Genomic DNA, 23,818 nt, shown 5'->3' on the forward strand with positions numbered 1-23,818 from the left:
ATTTCAAGTACCTTTTCCAATGAACATTTGCTTAGAAAATATTTCGATGAATGTACATTTCTATTAATTCTTCTAATCATATATCTGATTCTGTATGATTCACCAATTATTCAATCTTGAAAAGAACAATAGGTTTCTATGTACGTGTCATAATTTATTTTTCTTGTTTATTTTATAAATAAATCATCGAAATTATTTATGATGGACGGTTGAATTGTTTAATCCAAAAATTTTGTAATCGTCGACAGGCGGGGAAACTAAATACCAACTTGGAGGTGCGGGTGCCTTAAAACGGGAGAGAAAGTTCTAATTATATAAGACGTGAATTAAATTCTTCAATATTAATAATGAAACTGAAAATAATAACGTGATGGAGATTATTATTAAATTGAATTTTGAAAAAATACTTATCACTTCTATCCTAGCTGCCCTAACTTTTTAAATATTAATATTAGCAAAAAATCTATGAGGACCGTTTTTGCGTGAAATTAGAAGATCTACAACTTTTATTTGAAGTTCTTCTTCCTTATTTTCACCGGTTTTCAAAAATTTTGGAAAAACATAATGTTTTTCCAATTTTACCATAACTGCACAACTCTGTAACAATCAGTAATTGGAAAATAGTTAAAATCAAGATTTTTATCGGTTAAAAAATTAATTTCAATTGAAAGGACCCAAAGTCAAGACGATTTACCACGAAATCAAGGTTTAAAATTTGAAATTTTGACTTTTTTGTCAAATGTCAACTATTTTGATAAAAATGTTTTAGCCACTCCAATTTTTTGGAATAATTTTGAACAAAATAAAATAAGGTACATCCTATAACCATATATGTACTTAGATATCCAAAGAAAAAGTTACAGGGGAAACAAGAATTATCTTAGATTCTTAAGTTTTTGTTAAGTCTTTATGAAGCAAACTGATTTTTGGTTTGATTTAAAATAAATAATCCAACAAATTAAGACAAATATATATAGTATTTTTTTAAATATCTTATAATTTATTCACCCACACGTCATCCTCCACAAAATAATCAAGTTTCAATTCGAAGTAATGACAATTAAAACTGACTGAAATTCCACATATAACTAACTATTTCTATTACTGCCTTTCAAACTCTCATTGAAGTAGAAAAGTTGTTGATTGTTAACTAAAAAATGATGCATAATAGAATTAGATTTTTTTAGATATTTTCAAAATAAATTTTCTCTTATTTGTCTTTATTTAATTATTTGTTTGTTTGTTTCTTGGTTTTTTACAAGCTTTTTTCTACAAATTATAAACAATTTTTCTCTCTTTTTCTTTTTCGAAAAATTTTCAAAATAATAATATATTTTTCATATCGAACTATTTTTTATTTACAAATTATACTTTTCTTTTTCTATTTTTGGCAAGTCCAGTTCTTTGATTTTTGCTCTAATTTTATGGACAGTGTAACCACTAAAATAGCCCGTTATTAGCCTTCTTGGTCATCAACAAAAAAATATATTTATATATGAAATTTATCAAAAAACCATATAAAAGAGGTCTAAGACGTAAAAATTTAATTTTAATAATAATGAAAGGTTCCGCGGCTCGTATTGCACTTTCCTTTTTTGAAATACTACTTTCCTGTTTTGGTTACATAATGGAGGTTACTTCCGCTTCAATATAGACAGTATTTGAAACGGAAATCACCATTAACATTTTGTATATTAAATTTTCTAAAACCTGCTTCACTTAAGACAGATTTACAACTGCCCAGTTCTTTGATTTTTGCTCTAATTTTATGAACAGTGCAACCACTAAAATAGCCCGTTATTAGCCTTCTTGGTCATCAACAAAAAAATATATTTATATACGAAATTTATCAAAAAAACCATATAAAAGAGGTCTAAGACGTAAAAATTTAATTTTAATAATAATAAAAGGTTCCGCGGCTCGTATTGCACATTCCTTTTTTGAAATACTGCTTTCGTGTTTTGGTTACATAATGGAGGTTACTTCCGCTTCAATATAGACAGTATTTGAAACGGAAATCACCATTAACATTTTGTTTATTAAATTTTCTAAAACCTGCTTCACTTAAGACAGATTTACAACTGCCCAGTTCTTTGATTTTTGCTCTAATTTTATGAACAGTGCAACCACTAAAATAGCCCGTTATTAGCCTTCTCGGTCATCGACAAAAAAATATATTTATATACGAAATTTATCAAAAAAATCGTATAAAAGAGGTCTAAGGCGTAAAAATTTAATTTTAATAATAATGTAAGGTTCCACGGCTCGTATTGCACTTTCCTTTTTTGAAATACTGCTTTCCTGTTTTGGTTACATAATGGAGGTTACTTCCGCTTCAATATAGACAGTATTTGAAACGGAAATCACCATTAACATTTTGTATATTAAATTTTCTAAAACCTGCTTCACTTAAGACAGATTTACAACTGCCCAGTTCTTTGATTTTTGCTCTAATTTTATGAACAGTGCAACCACTAAAATAGCCCGTTATTAGCCTTCTCGGTCATCGACAAAAAAATATATTTATATACGAAATTTATCAAAAAAATCGTATAAAAGAGGTCTAAGGCATAAAAATTTAATTTTAATAATAATGTAAGGTTCCACGGCTCGTATTGCACTTTCCTTTTTTGAAATACTGCTTTCCTGTTTTGGTTACATAATGGAGGTTACTTCCGCTTCAATATAGACAGTATTTGAAACGGAAATCACCATTAACATTTTGTTTATTAAATTTTCTAAAACCTGCTTCACTTAAGACACCTTGCTTAGACACCTTCATCTAAAGTGTACAAAATTTTGACTTTAATTAATTGTTTTACTGATATTTGTAATGATTTCTGAGTGACAGTTTAGGATCTGCTCCTATTGAATTTGAAACCAGTACTCGCATTTTATTTTCTATCTTTCTTCTAATAGTAAAAGCTTCTTGTTGTGGGAAATTTCTTGATCAAAGCCAAGCAGTACTTTTGGATATCCCCCATTTAACAAAGTAAAGTACAACTCTCTCCAATCATTATATTTAAAAGCAGTTATAATTCTGATGAACTAATATTTAACAATTTATTCGACAAGATTGATAATTTTAAAGATATGAATAGATATTTTTAAAATAAAATCATTCTACTGTAAATAAAGTTTTTTTTTAAATTCTTATAACTAAAATTAGTAATTAAATGCTAATCAAAGGTGTTGGATTCTAAATTTTGTAGTTAAATAATTTAAAATTGATTCCTCGATGATGAAAACATAGTTTTCGAAAGCTTTTAATATATATTTTTGGATATTTAGTTTTAATCGATTTGCAATTTTAATTTTGTTAATTATAATTTTCGACTCACGTTTTTTTACGAACTGTCGCCAAAATATGAACGATTCGATATCACACCGATCACAATAAACTACAATTGCGCTTCACCGGTGCTTCTTCACCTACTCACAAAGACTACACAGTCTGTTGTTATCTCTGGCGTTGTAAGAGATGTTACAAAAGTGGCGCCTATATCAATATAAGTGGATTTTGCCACCGATTGCAGGATTCCGCATAGAGTGAAAGGATCTGTTCGTTCTTCTACGTTTAGTGTTTCTTGTCTTCGTACGAAACGCTTGTTACATCCATTTATTTCTCGCGTTAATACATTTGGCAATGACGGTACATCCGAGGTTATGGTTTGTACCTGCGTGTTGGACTCTCCATGTACTTATTTGTAATGAATTTATTTCGAAAATTTACATATTAGTTATCCTATAATTATTTATATTTATTCTAATCTAAAGCGAAAAATTTAATTCTAGTCTAAGTAAATTGTTAAATCTAAACAAATAAGAGTCTGATATGTTTTTCGGGCATTTTTTTTGTACTTGTTACATGAAAAACTATTAAATAGAACACGAAGGTTGCCAGAAGATGTCAGTACATATCAGTATCAGCTTAAATGACGACCAAATCTACAATAACAACCGATATATTCGAAGTAGTACACTAAATTGTATTAGACGACAGCAGGATTGAGGTTAAATATATACAAGAGGTTATAACATATAAAAAAATCCTTTTAATGCTTCTAAATGTTCTTGATTTTGTGCTTTAAAAATTTTTTTTCAATAATTTTTGAACGACAGATAAAATTATTATAAAAAACTAATTTTAAAACAGAAGGGACCTAAAATCAAGAACATTTAGAAGCATAAATATATAAGAAAGTGTAAGAAATTGAAGAAACAATTCTGGATCGAAAGCGTATTCAAATGAACATGTTCCAGATTTTATTAACGCGCTTTAACCGCATTTGAATAAAAGGAAAGGGATTTTCCATCAGGACACTTCGGTGTTTACTATAATTGAGGAATTTGTTAAGCAGCCACCTTATTCACCATATCTAGACTACAGTGATGATATCGCATACGTGAACGCCTTTTTTGAGTAGAAAGACTTGAAAGTGGACTATGTTGAAGATTTTGGAACAAAATGAAATAAAGTGAATTCAATAGTGATATAGTCACTAATATATGTCCCAATTGTTTTGGCACAAAATATTTATTAGGATGAGAATTTATTGCGCTATATAATCACCACAAACTTTGGATACACCGGCGGGTGTAATTTGGACGCTAACCATCCTTCTTTACCTGTCTGACCAAGAAGGGTAGATAATCCGACATGTATTTTCGGCGCCAAGAAGTGCAAGTAGGTCGAGTCATAAAATAACCCAATAGAGGGAAAGTTGATAGATTTTTAAGTAGGTTAGGTTAGGTTAGGTTTACTTTATTCTGTAGAGTGTTACAAAAATGTTGTGAGGAAACTTTATTAAGGGCAGATTTTTCATTTAAAAAAAAGTGCAAAGTAGCCCCCTCTAACGCACGCATCTAGGGAGTGGAGGCAGGGCCGACTTTTGCCCCCTCCCGTGACAAAATGGACCAAAACCATGAGCTGATAGGTTTATAGATTTAAAAGACTAAAAAATGCAATATACTTTGAAAATATTTAATAATGTGGTACATGAAATGTTTAATCAATTGATTGTTGTGTTGATTTTAAATTGGTTTGAAATTTCTAATATTTTTATGAGTGGAGCCCAATAAAAAAATGCAGCCCCCCTGGGCCCGATGTAAAATTCCTATTCGCTCGAACAAGCTCTTTTTGTGGGCGTAATTTTTTAGATACGTCCCTGCTTAAAATCGACCCAAGCTTTATATTATATCTTTAAAAGAATTTACCGTTAATTTTTTAAGGTAACAATAAAATATTTCCTTTTTGTAAATATAGTTTTTGTTCGAAGGTAACTTTTTAAATTTTCTCACGTCATGAAAGAATGGTTATTACGGCAATTTGTTGCTCGTGCAAATTAACATTCGGTTGCATTGCTTCTGAAACACGAAGGTAACGAAATCGACAACGCTCCTTACTTTTAAAGGATCGTCTTCTTATTTCACATTGAAATGAAAGTAATTGCTCAATAGATCATTCGTTATCTCATTTATTTATTCACATTGTTATTAATGTTACGTTATTGTTCATTTTTCAAAAGTCATTTATCGCCAACATATTTTCAAACGAAAGTGAAAAAAATTATCAACTTGTACAATGGAAACCTCATGAAATTTAAATAATTTAAAGGACATTTTTGAGGTTATTAGTGTCCATCTTTGCTTTTCAATCTTCTTGGGTTTCATGCAAATACTTTAGATGATGTAGATAGATTATTATGGAGACAAATCTCCGTGCCAGGGTTTTATGTTGGTTGATTATCCATCTTATTCGCCAGATCTAGCCCTCAGCGACTGTTTTCGATTTACTAATTTTGAAGTTTCGCTTGAAAGAGTCAGATTTTTATCCGACGAGGAAGTTATCGTATACTTAAACACATATTTTGAGGAGAAATATTAAAACCATCGTATAAACCACATTTAAAAATCACTTTTTCATTAATCTGTCTGAGCTAGAAACCGTTCGGCGTATTGAAGACATTTCAGGTAGTCAGGAGGCCACAGCAATTGAGTAATTGAGTAAATTTAGCTATCGTGAACAGTTTTTTACGTGGTTATAACTAAAGAAACATTAATATTTATTTTGACAACCCCTACGAGAGGCAACAATCTCATCACTCTGCATACAACCCTCGTATCAGTGTTTCATTGGTTTCATGCACTGTCATTTCTTGTATAATTCTTAGCTGATTTCCTCTCCGTAATATAATATTGTTTCTTTGGCAATTATTCAGAATTGGGGCTCCACTTCAAACTTACTCCAAATTTTTTGCTGCACTTCAGATCCTTTTAGGGGATAAAATAAGTTATGTCAAGGTGGGGGCAATATTTCTTTAGCATTTCATTAACATATTTCATGATGAGCTTCCAACGATTGACCTGACCTAACCTAACCTAACCTAACCTAACCTAACCTAACCTAACCTAACCTAACCTAACCTAACCTAACCTCACCTAATCTAACCTAACCTCATGTGCTATTGCTCTAGATGACCGTGTATTCCGATATGATTAGATAATTATTGATATATAATTAAGATAATGATTGTTATGACGGAAAATATGTCTCCCCTACCCTTAAAGTACTTTCAGAGCACTAAAAAACAACCCTATATGCGTGAAAAAATGTTTGAAGTAAGTTTGGGGTGGAGCCCTAATTCTAAATAATTACCGTTTCTTTTTAATACAATAGACTTTCTGAAATGCGTTTTTCAGCCAAAACTTATTTATTTTAGAGTTTCCATAGTGGGCTTCTACTCATTTTAGGATAATTCTTATCATCTCGAAGTAATAATTTTGTCTATTGTTGGAATTCTTTCCTTTCAAATCACGTTTCGTTTTTCCTAGAGCTCTACGTGCTGTTTGAAACCCGCCACATTCCTTGTTTGTGAACCATAGATTTTCTACACTAACTATGGTCTATTTCAGAAAGGTATAGAGTAATAAAATGAGGAATACCGTCCAGTTCGGCTCAATTTCGGTCTTATGTAGGGTTTACACAGTTAGGTAGTAGATTATACAGTTACGTTTTGCGTTTAATATTTTAGATTCGGCTTTCCGTTTGTTTGTCAATGGATAACAATAGGCTAAACATATATATTGACCCCAACCCGGGTGGTACTACCTGCACTTGATAAAAAGAAAGAGAATTTTACAACGAAATCAATGCCAAACTATGAAATCGGCTTAAATATTCGTTGGGTCACTCTGTGATCCCTTTGCATACCCTAATAAGGTTTTATTACTCTATACCTTTCTGAAATAAACTATAATTCCTCTATGTCATTAACAATTTCACATGAATATTTGTCTGTAGATAATTTACAACAAGTTATAAGAAAAAATGTCGAGAAATCAATTTGTGGCCCTTCTAAATTTTCCTTAATCACATTAGACTGGACACTGCAACTGAACGAAACTGTTGAGAGTATATTTGGACCTCTTTACGAAATAGAAAAACCTACAATCGTATTTTTGGTGATATTTGTTGGTTTATGGGTATAAAAGACCAATAAAAACCCCAAAATTGTATTATCTCAAGTAAATTTATGAAAAATTTAGATAATATGTTGATTATTCTGGATTTTTACTCGCTGACCCGACTCTGTTTTACCGATGCTACTATAGCAGATGATCTTCCGATCTGTCAAATATAATTCTTCCATAGAGAAGTATTTGCAAGACCTACTCGACAGGCAGAGGTCCCGAATGCTCCAAGCTATAGTTCAAGATCAATACCCACAAACATCTCCATACGGCAAGCACTACTCCAACTACTGGATCTTCCAGTTAAATTTATAGTCAATTTATTTCAAATCTACTACGGATGCGTTCCACCTTGTAACCATCAAAATAAAAGAAATGTGCGAAGGTGGAGCCATCATCAAAGTCTGGGCGAATGGCATTTCGCAACAAGAGATTGTTTCGAAAATAATAGAAATCTCCTGGTAGAATCTTTCTTCTCTCGGAGAGTGAATAATAGTTCAGACAACGCTGAATATCAATGAACTTTCAACAATGAGAGGCGGATATCGTCATTGATTGTATTAGCATAAATATATGTTGTATTGTCGGCCGTTTGAGCCGACCCGACCGGTGACATTTCGAGGGAGCGTCCCGTAACGAATTCAACGCTAAATTTTTTCAATCAGATAAAAGTACAATTTTTTTTTGGATGACTTGAAGCTAACGTCGTCGAATATTGTTGTATAATTCGGTAATGACGCTCAGTTTCCAGTATTATACGTTGAAAGCTTTGCTAAATGTTTTTCATCGTAAATTAATTTGTAACAAGTTGTTAACTGCAACAAAAACTTTCTCACACTCTTTTGAAATTTGTTATTGACTCTCTCGTTGTATCGTTTCATATTATTCGCAAATGGAAAGACGATTGGATGGTTTATTTCAACAAAAAACGAAAAGATAGTGACAATGATTGTTTCTAAACTTTGCCAAAATTTGATTAATTTTGGATGTACGTTTGCGGCTCTTTAGAAGCTCTTTCTTTCGAATCACTATCACTAATCACTTCATTGAAGATTTTATGAAAATTTACAGATGAATAAAACGTTTAAAATGGTACTATCAACAATTTTGGCAAAGTTTAGAAGCAAACATTGTCACTATCTTTTTGTTTGAAAGACAGTAACAAATTTCAAGAAAGTGTGAGAAAGTTACTTTCCATCGAATGTCGTACAACATTTTTCTAAAGACAACTGATTAATTCGTTGATTAATAATACAAAACTAAATCGATGTTGTGTGTTAACGTAAACTCGTGGTTGAAATTAGGGCGATTGGCTGCTACGCTACACAAAACGCATAATAAGAAGTTCTTAAATAACGGCCCCGATTCAAAGCGCTACCAACTTTAACGATACCCCGCTGGGTTGCTACTGGTTATGTTACGTCGAGTGGGGATCATGTAAGTACCAATCTCTGTATAATCGACCCGCTACTGGGTAACATGCTACACCAATTACATACTTCGGATGTTGGGTAACTTTAGTAAGGCCTTTCGTGCATAAAGAAGAATTTAATAAAGCGATATTTCCATTTTATATAACAAAAAATTCAGAAAATTAAATTTTATTTTAATTATATCGATGTATCATATGATTTTGAGATGTATTATTCAAATTTCCCACTTAAAAATGACTTATGACAAGTGACATTGTCAGATTTTTGTATAGAATTGAATACGAATTTGCTATTTATCAATTTCAAACATGAAGATTTTCATAAAGATTGACATTTTGTCCTAAATTACAAGTTAAATATGTTAATATTCGGAGCTACTAAAATTTTATAAATCAGATATTTTCAAGTAAAAACCAACTGCCATATTACAGAAATTGAAGCAGGAGTACCTCAAGGTAGGGTACCAGGCCCTGTATCTATTTACTGAATACAATAAATATGCAACGTTTGCTGATTATACTGCCATTTTGATCTTTGTTAGAGACCATGACGAAGATTAATACCTGCTTTAATAGATGGCGTATCAAATTGACCGAAAATAAATCTGCTTATGTCAGGAATATTTCTGATACCACCCTGGATTATGGTAGTTTGGTTTCAGAATAAATTAATGCCGAATATACCACCAAATATCTGCTATATTGTGATGGATAATGGATAAGATACGAAGTTCTGGTAATGGAAAAAGTGAAATACAAGACTTTTTATGCGAACCTGAAATTACGAAGGAAGCAAATCACGAAGTATGGTTTTTCCAATATCAATTGCAGGTTATAAAAACTCTTGCCGACAATTTTGTTTGATGTAACATAGGCGTAGATAACTAATTTTGAAAATTTATTATTTTTAAAAATACTTTTAAAAATATTATACCTTTTTAACTTGCTACAACCGAATATTAAATTCTAAAACGTAAATAGACGAGTAAAATGTACCTGCCTGTGAGAGCGTTTGGTTTAAACAGGATACCAGTCGTGAACTGAACCCTTTTTGTATCCCATACGATTTTTTTCTGGAAAATGGAATTTCAAAGCAAAAACCATAAGGGAAAATATATTCTAAAGTAAGTTTTCGCCAGAACTGTGATCGATTTGACAAAACAAATCTAATATTCAACTAGTTACAGTGATAAAATGAAAATGTGTGTGTGACAGGATTTCGAGGTACGAACGATTTTTGGTTCCCCGTAATATTAATCATGTAAATATAAAAACCGATATAGAAAAATTAATGTACCGTTTTTAAACTCATATAATTAATATTCTAATTAATAATTATGATGAAAACTATTGCTGTGACTAAATATCCTTTCATCCCATCATGTGTTGCTAAATATAATTAAATGCACATAATTTCTTTCAACTTCTTTGAAAACAACTTTATTGTGTGGTGCCATAAATCTAGCTAGCGGCACACTTCAAGGCATCATAAAACGGCAGATAAGGACTAAAAAGACATCGTTAAAGGGATTTTTTTAAGAAAGCACCTTCTATAATTCAACGCTTTGAATATTTGTTATGCTTGTTTGTTTATGTATAATTATATCGAATTGTAATTTCCGACATGTTTTCAAGGAAACCCATTCCAACTTTATAGTAGATTTGGTTTATCCATTATTATTTCATTATAACAAACTGTCTATAAAAGCTTCGTTCTACTTTATACAGGGCCGGATTAAGCTAGGGGCTTGGGAGGGCTATAGCCTATATATAATTCTGTATTTTTTGATGTGTTGATACCACAAATCTAACGTATTGATATTATTTTGTGAATTTTTCCGGGTTTTCGAATTCCTTAAGGGGGCCCCGTCATTATTTTAGCCCCGGGCCTTATAAATCTTAATCCGGCCCTGACTTTATAATAAAGAAAAAATAGGAAAAACTGATAAATTAAGTAGAAGCCATTATTAAAATAATGTGTAATATAATAAAATCTATTGTATCACCATGATAATACCATATTCTAATCTTAGATGAAATCGCAATAAACATTTATCACATTTATAAATAATTGCAATAATAAAAGTGAATTGTCTTTTTGTTATTGACACGACCTAGGTATAGAACGACATGTTTTCAATCAAATGGCGTCTTAAACCATACTACTCTTCCGATTCTGAACCAGACCTGAGATGAATCAAAAATCATCTGCATGAACAACAAATAATTTCCTAATCCAAATGCATGAACGCCCACGCAAAATGGTGCAAAGAGAATTGAAGAAATTGTAGAAATCGATATAAATTTGGACAATCTTCAACGTAAAACACCAAGGAATGAAAATTTTTTTCATTGTAAATGATAGTGGGAAGTGTATTTGGAAAATGCTTTACTTTACCGATATAAACAACACCTATGCTCCTTTAGTATTTTGTTTACTAAAAAAACACAAGAAACGTAAACTATAATATAAAATAGTTGTCTCAATATCTGTCAACACATATTTCCACAATTCAGTCCATTGATTATACTTATTAGCCAAGTGAGTACACCTAATTAGAGCCAAAACCCACGAAAATTAGTTATGTGGTAGTGGTAGGTAGTTCTGAGGGTGCTCTATCAATACAGTAAAAGTTAACATCAAAATTTTGGCCGATATATTCGGGATTCGCTACTAGTTTTAAATTTACCCAGGCAATCAGCCAAAAAACAATCCCGTTCGTGTTGTTTTCCAAGAAAATTTTACAAGTATGAATTTTTTCGCAGATACAGTTGAAAAGTAGAGACTCTAACGTGTAAAATGTACTTTCTTTCGTCCCGAAATGTTGAGTTTTCGAGGAGATACAGCAGTTTCTTGTTCAGCCGGGAACGTAATTTCCCCGAACCCGAAGTTTGAGCGCATTTTACAACGTAATGAAAACTTTTAGGGAAAAAATCACAGGAAACTTTTTTGTAGAAAATTTCTTAAACTACATTTTTTATCTCTTTACTTTTTCCTGAATTTGGCATAGATTTCGAGTTATTTGCAAAATTCGGAACAAATAGAAAATCAGCGACATAACTAATTTTCGTGGGTCGGGAGCTGTGATCACTGGACTATATGGTTATCGACTGCCGATTATATATTTTGGTTATGAAAAATGGTCGCGTCAACTAAAAACTCCGTTTGGGTTTTTCGTCTTAAAATAATATCTAGGGGTAGGTGTTAAAAGTTTATGTTAATATTTGATAAAACTATAAACCGAACTAAATAAATATAAGATTAACCAACTTTTCAAATATAACTGTAATTTTTGACAACTGATAGAACGAGACAAAGAAAATAACTAAACTCTGAAGATACCAGTGGCGATGCCATAAAATTTTCCACGGTAGATGTAGAAGGACTTAATCATATATGTATGTATATATAAATTTGGTGTCGAGAACCCAGTGTTTATAGCTGATCCATCAATCTCACTCCTTTTAAAAACTCTAGAATGTAGGATGGTTTTAATTGCCACAGATCTTCGTCTTCTATTTCATACGCACCCAGATGTAGTGCTCTGGAATTTCACACTTGGAGAGAATGTGGATAGAGGCTTCGTACTCTACCCGCTCCATTAATTGCAGATACATTCTGCAGATCTACTCTGGTTATAGTTTCCCAGAGGAATCTTTGCCTGTCTCAGCCCTAGTAGGTTGTTCCAATAATTAATTTTCCTCACATCTAACTTCTTTTCCAGTGCTTTTTCCATTCTCCAATCCATTGATCTGCTATTTCTTTGTAGGGTAATTTTATTTTTCATGTCTAGCCCCCTATAAAATCCCAAACGAATTTAAATTTTATGATATTGGAGCTTAGAGTTCTAATGGCTGCTTAACTATTGGACAGAATGATGATCTCCTGTTTGCAATAACTCCACTCTAGATTAAACTGAACAGATTTTTCAATTGCATAGATTTCTGCTTGAAAAATGTTTGGAGCGCTGCCCGCTATTTGGTTCTGGGGCCGTACGCTCCTATTCCATTTCCGTCTGCTGTTTTTGATCCCTCTGTATACCATTTAATGGCATTTGGTCAATAGTAAATGGTAAATGGTCAATTCTTGTATGGTGCTTTGGTACTACTTGCTTTTGCAGTTTATTATCGAGATAAAGTTTTTCCCAAAACCAAATTTTTTAATGCAACGTCCTGAGGCATGTCCCATCGGTTTTTTCAATATATGAACAGATGGTGAAGCTGATTCAGTTTAGGTTGTTCTTGAAACTATTCCAGTTTACTAAGTATGAAACAGGTCAATGAATGGATGGTAAAACATTTACAGATATATACAGAAATTCGTGAGGTGGAATTTGTTTTCTTTTATATTTTCAACTTTAAACAGTAAAATGATATTTTTATTTATAGTAAATGTGCAAATTTTCACAAACTTTTCAGTCCTAAGGGGTAATATATGTCCCAGTAAAGTGAAATTCTGATAATAAGACATTCTTCAACAATGTTGAAAATATTTCTGACATCGTTGATAGCGGTTCAGATAAGAAAAAATGCCAACGAAATTTGAACTCCATGAAAAGTTGTCGTCCAATGATAGTTCGTCAAAATATTCCAAAGAAAATTCCAATACATCGATTACAAATATCACTAAAATAAAATTGAATCTATAGATAGCTGTAGACAACAATTTTTTTTCGAGCAACCTAGTACAGTTCTGGCAAATCTTGATAGGTCAACTTTCGAGCTTGATGTTTCCTTCTAATTGTTCTCTAGAAGCCTTTTTGTGAGCTTTTTTATTATGTCATACAATAAAGTGTCTTAAAAACACCACTATTTGTCTCCCAACTTCTTTGTTTCAAACTCAAGAATTGCTTTCGTGTTTGAAGCACACCTTTCTTGCAGCAAGAAGTGAAAGTGCTTTTCAAAGTATCCATGAAACTAGGTTCAAAGGAAGAACTAGCCATCAACATCCCACATGTCTTGAACCTATATTTCGGAGAAGATGCAGGTAGAAATCAAAGTACAATAAGAGAAGATGTTGCCCTAAAGTTAACAGAAACCATTCGAGATATTGATGCCTTTTGCAGCAATTGGTACATCAATAATTAAAAGGAAAAATCATACCAAAGTTTGTGGAAACAGTTTTGTACGTGTGCAGTTTGTTGGAAGGATACTAAAGATGTCACAGTACTTTCTAATTGTTATAGAATGAAATGAATGAAGTGAAAAGAAAAGCCAAAGATGGTAACCAAGATGGTTGAGTTGGAATCCAACCATGTGGTGACGGCTGTGGTTAACACTTGGATCATATTTATGGACCGACGGCGACAAAATAATAGAAAGTGTTGTTTGTTCCTTTGACGACGACAATGTGGTAGGCCATCATCTTCACGATCGAGGCTTATGAATCATTCACCTATTGAAAGGTCTAAGCTCGTCTATAAACCCCCATTTCGAAAGCCTCTATTCTGTTTTTATCTGCTTTGTTCAAAGTTTTAAGCTTATAATGTAATTATTCGCTTTATTAGAATAATAAGTACCAAAGGGATGTATATGTTCAATGCCCAATGGGACAAATACGTCTCGAGTTCCCAAAATACCATCTCTATGAAAAATTTGAATCATTCAATATCTTTTCAGTTCTTTTTTGTCCATTTGAATAGCCTATTTACACCATACAATGAATGTTTATACCTTGTAGAGGTACTTTTTTAAATTTACTTTACTGCCCTTTTTCCATCTCAATGCCCATTGATTTTACGTTTCTCCCTTTTTTAAATTTGTTATTTTCCGAATTTCTTTGTGTTTCAAATAGTCAGACGAGCTTAACACCGTGGGTGTTTCAAAACTTCTTAAATCAGATTATGGACAGTATTTTTTTTATAAAAAAATACACCATCGACGCCACTGTTTTACCATTGCCTAACAATTGATAAGAACGTTGTTGAAATTGCTGAATTATTTTGTATTTACATTTGCTATCCACTAATAGGTCGAGATAAGATGTGAAAACATTGAAATATGGAATACCGACACCGAATATCGTCGGTTTCGCAAATATTTGACGGCAAGCATCATATTTCCTTATTAAGATAAGGCAATAGTAATGGCGTATGAATGTGGGATGCTTCCAAAATAAAACAATACCCTAGATTGAACGGATAATATAAAATTTACAACCAAATATCAAAAAATGTTTTTCCGTCGTTTGTTTACCGGGATACCAAACTGAGGTTCAACTATTTCATGAAGAAAACTGCCCTTAAACATTAGAGGAAATTTATCTTCGTCTTTACCTCATTAACAGTAAACCTGAGTAAATACAAACTTCAGACTCATTTTTTTAAATCTTGACTTGTATTTTTTACGTCACTCAGACCCCAAAATTAAGATGCCCTAAGAGTAAAAACATTTTGCATAAAGATAACCAGTGGCTATACAGATTTTTCTCATTTTTTGTAAACAACTCTATTGGCCTGTAGGCGCATTTTATTTAGAAATGTTTCCAGTCCAAAAATACCTCATCAAATCACGACTGTATTTGGCAGCAGTTCCTATCTTTTTGGCATTAAATTTTTGAAGAAAATACTAATTTAAACATCATACTACAAAAAATAGATTCCAAAAAATAAGTATTGAAGATATTGCAATATAATTTTAAAATTATTCAGAGACATTTAGTTCAAAATGCTAAGCGAAAAGAATGGTTTTTTTGAAATGCTACAAATTCCTCAAATTCTGGGTTCTGCTGTGATTAATAATGAACTTTCATTGAACACATCAATACCAAAATAAACCCAGTAAGCTATCAATTATTAATTCAAAATGCATAGATTAACCAGAAGAAACTCTAAAAAAGATAATCTGGAAGGGGTTTTCAAGCAGAAATATAGCAATTGTCCGACTAAGATTGGGAACACCAGCTTTGGACAGTAAATAATGAAGTAGGAATTGTTTAAAACTGAGTGGCATAGCTCTTGTCGTACCTGTAGTGGCCAATACTTGAGCCACGACTTGGATACCCAACTTTGGACATCTTCATCATTATATTTGAGCTAAGATTGGGAACACCAGCTTTGGAAACTGAATAATAAACTAGGATTGGTTCAAAACTGAGTGATCTAGCTCTTGTCGAACCTGTAGTGGCCTATGCTTGAGCCACTACTTGAATACCCAGCTTTGGAAATCTTCATCATTGTATTTGAGCTAAGATTGGGAACACCAGCTTTGGAAACTGAATAATAAACTAGGATTGGTTCAAAAATGAGTGATTTAGCTTTAGTCGTACCTGTAGTGGCCTATGCTTGAGCCACTACTTGAATACCCAGCTTTGGAAATCTTCATCATTGTATTTGAGCTAAGATTGGGAACACCAGCTTTGGAAACTGAATAATAAACTAGGATTGGTTCAAAAATGAGTGATTTAGCTCTAGTCGTACCTGTAGTGGCCTATGCTTGAGCCACTACTTGAATACCCAGCTTTGGAAATCTTCATCATTGTATTTGAGCTAAGATTGGGAACACCAGCTTTGGAAACTGAATAATAAACTAGGATTGGTTCAAAAATGAGTGATTTAGCTCTAGTCGTACCTGTAGTGGCCTATGCTTGAGCCACTACTTGAATACCCAGCTTTGGAAATCTTCATCATTGTATTTGAGCTAAGATTGGGAACACCAGCTTTGGAAACTGATTAATAAACTAGGATTGGTTCAAAACTGAGTGATCTAGCTCTTGTCGAACCTGTAGTGGCCTATGCTTGAGCCACTACTTGAATACCCAGCTTTGGAAATCTTCATCATTGTATTTGAGCTAAGATTGGGAACACCAGCTTTGGAAACTGATTAATAAACTAGGATTGGTTCAAAACTGAGTGATCTAGCTCTTGTCGAACCTGTAGTGGCCTATGCTTGAGCCACTACTTGAATACCCAGCTTTGGAAATCTTCATCATTGTATTTGAGCTAAGATTGGGAACACCAGCTTTGGAAACTGATTAATAAACTAGGATTGGTTCAAAACTGAGTGATCTAGCTCTTGTCGAACCTGTAGTGGCAAATACTTGAGCCACTACTTGGAGACCTAGCTTTAAACATATTTGACATTGTCCATCGTTCTCCGATCCAGTCTCGCTAAAGTAGGGACAGAAAAAACCTTCATAGGACGAGGATTATATATAAAAAGACACTACAATCTAGATAAAGACTGTCAACTAATTTAAATAAATATAAAACTTGCCTGTAACTGTAATTTTTGAGAACTTACAGAATAAAATAAAGGAAATAACTAAATTCTTGGTTTAGCTGCTGAAAAAACGTAGCAGACGATAGTTCAAACAAATTGACAAGAATTCTTCGATTTTACCTTGAGTGTATCCTATCCACAGTTCCTGAAATAAAACTAAAAGGACATTCAAATATCCAGACGCCTTACGTTCTTAAAAACTCGGGAATCTGCGATTAAAACACCCTTTGGGTATATTTTCCTTGACATTTCTGACACACTGGTACTTTGCAGAAATCCCAAAAGTGTTCTTTGGACCCTACCGAGGGATACAATGAGTTTCTATAACCACCCCTAGTATATCCGCTGACAGTTTCCACAATTACCACATAAGTAATTTGTTGATTCTAGATCAGTCTTTTCAAATCAAAGCAAGCAACCTTTTGAGGTTTGTGGTGATTAAATACCTCAAAATGTAGAAACTAACGAAAAAATAATTTTTTTTTCAAAAATCACTGAGGATAAAACAGAAACTCTTGATAATAAAAAAGTTGTCAATATCACTAATTATTGTACTTTAAAATGTGTTATTTATATATTAAAATTAAAAAAAAAATAGTTTTCCAGAATGAATAATCAATTTATCAGACATCTAAATCATTCGATCACAATATATGATATAATAACCATTCAATAAACTTGTTTAAAGTAGCATATTATTATAAGGTATTTAGAAGCTGCATCCAACAATTAACCAGAGTTATTAAGTCATCATCAGGTTGCTGTATCATGCTGGAACGACTCTGCATGATTTCAGATCTCTCAGTTTTTAATTAAAACGTCCCTAATTAATTTCTTGATTGAAACGTCAATGGGCAGCGCTTAGAAAAAAAATTATAGGTAATCATTTTAAAATTAAAATATTTAATGTACAGGTAGTTGAATGGAAAATTCGGGGAGAAGCACCTCGATATACTGACGAATTTCTGAACAGTATATTGTAGAAAAAACAAAAAATCATGCTTCAGCACAATCTTTTTTATGATACAAATATTGCTAATGCACGTGATCAACTTGTACATTAATAATGTCATCTACAATCTTATCATCATTTTCTTATACTTCATTTTTATAAATATTCACAACCACTTGTTTTTCTTGAGAGTTTATATGACGCTTTATAGTTCTCTTCTTAGGCGAGGTATAGCTAATGTCAAAAATTTCATCATCTCTCTCCGTGTCAGACATATTTAAGAAAATTACGCAACAGACAAATATAAACAATCTCAGTGCCATACGATGCCTTCCCTGTTCTACACCTGATCTAATTTCCACAGCGTTGCGGCGCTCCCACGCCTTTTTATTTGTGGTATATATGTTGCCACTGATTTGGACCGCCAGGGATATTCACGTGCTGATCCCGCACTGATCATTGTTTTGGTTTACTATTTTTCTTTAATAAATAGACTTTGATCTAATTTCTGGTTGTTCTCACTTTTAATGCATGATGGAAACAGCAGAGATGAAACTGCTACGCAGAATAACCGATAAAACCCAACTGGACGGGGAAAGAAGTGAAAACATCAGAAGATTGTGCAAAATAGATAACGTCAACGAATGGGTTTTATCAAGAAAGAAAGAATGGAAAAGATAGCACGCAATAAATCTCCATTGGGTCGAAGGACTAGACTAGAAAAAGGTGGAGCGACAACTTTGAAGCAGGATAGGAGGCAAGGATGTCGAAGATAAAACAGTCGACTATGCCTAATACGCGGAAGAAGAAGAAGGTACTGAATGAACAGGTATTAGTAGCTGTGTCATTGAAGCTGCTTCAAAAATAAAAAAAAATCCTTTTCAAATCAAAAAACAGACCATGAAGATACAACAGAAGTAGTCTGATTTTCACCCAACCTATTCGGTGAGTGCGACAAGGTAAAACTTGCTGATTTCTTGTGAATTGTGAATAATTTCTTCGGTGTTTATGATTGTAGTTTAGTCCCAGTGTCACGCAAAAACGTGCTGCGATTTACATTTTTTGGAACAAGACAATAAAAATTGTTTTTGTAGGGCTGTAGAGCGGGCATTTAAGTCTTCATAGTCTAGGCAGCCGAATTGAAAATACCTCGACGCACCTGGAGCTGGATACAAAACGTTCAAGGCAGCTGAAGATAAACGTAATGTATAGATCAGTAATGGTAGTCGACGAGCCCCGAGATAGCAACTTCGATCTGCCTTCGAGAACTTCTACAGTGAAAAAGAGATTGAGGAAAGCTTTTTGGAAGTAGCAATGAAGAAACTTCTTTTAAGACGTTAAATTGAAATTAAAAAGTTAAAAAAAAACATGAAAATTGGACTCGTGGAGAACGGTAAAGAGTTTTTGGAAAGAATTGATGATTTGGACTTCGCAATGACACGATCTCAACCCGATTGAGTTGTTGTGGTATAAATCGGATGAGGAAGTTAGATGACAGTGTCCTACTTCCACTTCACATGTTTGGAATATCCTGAGAAACGGATGGAACCAAATAAACGACTATTATTTGAGAATTGTGCATCGAAATAATAAAGCAAAAATATTTAATCTATTTGTTAATTAATTAATTAATTAACTTTTGACTGGTAGTGTAAGTTATCGTAAATGTTAAATACACCGTTTTATTTGTCGTGAAAAGCCCTATCGGAATCTAAAAAGTTTGATTAATAACAATAATAAACAAAACAATATTACAAAAAATCGAAATTTGCATTAACGGATATGTTAAACGAAACGAAAATATGATTAAAAAAAACCACAACTTTGGAGTATAATGTAAATAAATGTTTAGTACCTGTATGAGTTTCTTTGTAAAAACGTTTCAGTTACTGTGAATCTTCGTTTTACTACCAAATCAACGCGTCGAATCATTATCTGTAAACCTTATTCAAATAAGAGGTCGTAAATTTAAGTGAAAAATCGTGCATTCACTGCCATCTACGAACAAAAAGGTCAATTTTTATCCGTTGAAAATTAAGGCATTCTGTTTCTACTTACAGTAATTGATTTTTCGTTACTCGTTACAAGCATCGCCGAGGTGTGGAGTCATGAAAGTTTATTAAACAGTAACGGACTAAGTCAATTTTATCAACAAATAAATTTTCGAATTTTAAGTACATATAGAATTTTAATTACTTATCTAATTCATACCAAAAACTGGTAATTTTATACTTTCGCAGTCCCCTCGTTGTTTTGGCTCTAGAAAATCGAAAAATCATCCGATTTCCATGAATTTTTTTTAAATCTTCGTTTTTATGGCGGATTTACGAAAAAAATTATGGGAATAAAAATAAATGAAAACTTATATTGGTTTCAGGGCTTTAAATGTTCATAAAAATTCACTTTTTCACGTATAATTATTGATAACTTTTTTCTAAACAATCAAATGAAATTGTTATACTTTTTTTCATAATCTACACAAAAAAACGAACAAATTGAAAAAAAATTATACAAAAATGTTGATTTATCATGTTTTTACAATTAAAAATGATAAAAATTTCTCTTAAAATTAAAAAGAATTGGAAGTTTCCATTTTTTTTTCATTCCCATATTTGTTTCATCCATCCGCCGTAAAAACGAAGATTTTGAAAAAAAAATTCATCAAAATCGGATCATTTTTCGATTTTCTAAAGCTAAAATACGAGATGACCGCGAAATTATAAAATTACCCAAAAACTTATTCACTTCTGACTTAATTTTTATACCCTAGAGGGTGTAAGCCGTAAGGTTGATTTTTTTTTCAGTTCCTTTCTACAAAATTATCACTACCTTTCCGATCTTTTATTTTTTTGTGATAACTACTCGTTTCTTTCCTCTATTTTGATTAATTCTGTCGATTTCGTTACTCCTAGTCTTCCTCATAACGGATCAGCTTCTTTTTAATGTCTAATCGGGAGTTTACGCCATTAATTAATCAATACACTATTTATATACCCAGAAATTTAGAACTGTTGTTCAATTTTATCATCGAAAGAAACCTTCAAGCGCCTCTGGTTAAAGATGAAACCAAGAACTACACCTCAAGATACAGTACCAAAATAAGTGGTCACCCTAATGTACTCGCAAGGAAACTAACTTAAGAAAACGTACAGAGATGTCATATTAAAACATTTAAAACACAAAAACGATCTAAAAACTTTATGTTTAATTAATATAACACTACTTATTATCCTATCAAGACAGATTGTATGCTGCACGGTTCCTTCAGTGCTGATTCTAATACGAACGACTATAAACCGTGATGCAGGTTCTGTTATATTAGATTTATAGAATATAAAGTTTGGCGGATGTGGTGGGTACAATTCCTAGAAGGACCATTACGTTATATTTTATATATACGGCGGCAATTTCTCTATATTGTTTTCAAAACTTATTTACAATATATTTTATATAAGCAGTTTCTAAGAAGGTTTTTTTATTTGCTTACAGCCAATGAGATATTTCAAATAAATAATCTTATGTTATCCCAAACACATCGAGATAGACGAGTAATCGATGTATATGAATAAATTAAAGCTTAGTGTAAGTAAATTGTGTATCGGAAAGAGAAATTCCTCAAGCTCAGCGAGTCAAGAATTTCAAACAGGGAATACAAAGAGGGAAACTGATTAAGAACGACAAATTTGGGTATTGTGAGTGATTTACAAAGCCAGAGGTTCCATCAAGACATTTTATTAATGGAAAAGCGCTATCAAGGGAAAGCTAGTAAATTATTGTTGATTACTTAAAAAAAACCTTCAAGAGATCAATATTCATAAATACTTGATCTATATTAAGCAATATTGTTTCTAAATATGACGTTGGTACTACTTGACGTGAGTGATCTTAAAATGATTTTTTGTTTTTAAAAACAGATTCTTGTGTAAATTTTCTTTATTCACATAACATTTGCTAGCCCTAGTACAATCAAAATTTGATATATGTAGTCATGCAGTCAAGTTTAATCGACAAATTATTATCATCCCCTATAGCTTTCTAAAAATGTTTTATTACAGCCTGTATATCATATAAATTTTTTTCTATTAGGTTTAAAGATATATTTGATTTAAATCAATTCATGGAATTTTCATTAAATAAAAAAAACTAACAGCTTGTCTGCACTTGTTTATGTAAACAACTTGTATTATTTGCTTATGAAAAACGATAAAAACAAAAACAAATTTTAATTGTAATACGAGATGCTGTTTATTTAAAAAATATGATAACCTACAAATCCAATTAACTTTTTTTTTATTAGATTGTTTACTAGAAGTGTTTGCTGAAATTGAGTCTACAAATTTATGTTTTATTTGAAGCCAGAACTTTAAAGTATGAAAAATACAATACAAGGCTTTCGTAAGTTCTATATAAGGCTTAAAAAACTAACCATCAAAAAACTACTTGTGACCAGATGTTAAAACTATTTGTTATTCCCATGGATACTTGCTAGCTGGTTCCCCAGGAACAATTATATGGAAAAAGTAAGAAAAAACTGTTTTTTCAAAATTTTTAATGTTTTATTTGAAGCCAGAACTTCAAAGTATGAAAAATACAATACAAGACTTTCGTAAGTTCTATATAAGGCTTAAAAAAATAACCATCATCAGAGAAAAAAATCTTAATAGGTTGTTAAATTGATTATATTTAAAATGTTGGTGGTTCCTTGATAAGTTACAGGATTTTTCGTTCAAAATATCAAAAACTACATGTGACCAGATGCTACAAATATTTATTGTTTCCATGGAAACTTGCCAGCTGGTTCCCCAGGGACAATTATATGAAAAAAGTAAGGAAAAACTGTTTTTTCAAAATTTTTAATGTTTTATTTGAAGCCAGAACTTCAAAGTATGAAAAATACAATACAAGACTTTCGTAAGTTCTATATAAGGCTTAAAAAAATAACCATCATCAGAGAAAAAAATCTTAATAGGGAGTTAAATTGATTATATTTAAAATGTTGGTGGTTCCTTGATAAGTTACAGGATTTTTCGTTCAAAAACTCAAAAACTACTTGTGAACAGATGTTACAAATATTTGTTGTTTCCATGGATACTTGCCAGCTGGTTCCCCAGGGACAATTATATGAAAAAAGTAAGAAAAAACGGTTTTTCCACAATTTTTAATGTTTTATTTGAAGCCAGAACTTCAAAGTATGAAAAATACAATACAAGACTTTCGTAAGTTCTATATAAGGCTTAAAAAAATAACCATCATCAGAGAAAAAAATCTTAATAGGTTGTTAAATTGATTATATTTAAAATGTTGGTGGTTCCTTGATAAGTTACAGGATTTTTCGTTCAAAATATCAAAAACTACTTGTGAACAGATGTTACAAATATTTGTTGTTTCCATGGATACTTGCCAGCTGGTTCCCCAGGGACAATTATATGAAAAAAGTAAGAAAAAACGGTTTTTCCACAATTTTTATTGTTTTATTTGAAGCCAGAACTTCAAAGTATGAAAAATACAATACAAGACTTTCGTAAGTTCTATATAAGGCTTAAAAAAATAACCATCATCAGAGAAAAAAATCTTAATCGGTTGTTAAATTGATTATATTTAAAATGTTGGTGGTTCCTTGATAAGTTACAGGATTTTTCGTTCAAAATATCAAAAACTACATGTGACCAGATGTTAAAACTATTTGTTGTTTCCATGGATACTTGCTAGCTGGTTCCCCAGGAACAATTATATGGAAAAAG

At 32.0% G+C, this 23,818-nt stretch overlaps 1 protein-coding gene across 3 annotated transcripts in view; it reads right to left on the bottom strand.

Annotated features, from left to right (window-relative positions):
* LOC130891226 (protein drumstick) overlaps positions 1 to 23,818 on the bottom strand; it is a 50,596-nt gene that overhangs the window by 18,777 nt on the left and 8,001 nt on the right. The window contains exon 1 of one of the 3 annotated variants that reach the window (XM_057795837.1): positions 19,933 to 19,993. The exons of 1 other annotated variant lie outside the window; for it this stretch is intronic. The gene's annotated coding sequence lies outside the window, so the exon portion shown is untranslated. Of the gene's footprint in view, positions 1 to 3,341; positions 3,431 to 19,932; positions 19,994 to 23,818 lie in introns of those variants that run through there. One more of the 3 variants, XM_057795838.1, reaches the window with a different exon arrangement.

Source organism: Diorhabda carinulata, chromosome 3 (assembly GCF_026250575.1).
Source record: "Diorhabda carinulata isolate Delta chromosome 3, icDioCari1.1, whole genome shotgun sequence".
Classification (NCBI taxonomy): Eukaryota; Metazoa; Arthropoda; class Insecta; order Coleoptera; family Chrysomelidae; genus Diorhabda; species Diorhabda carinulata.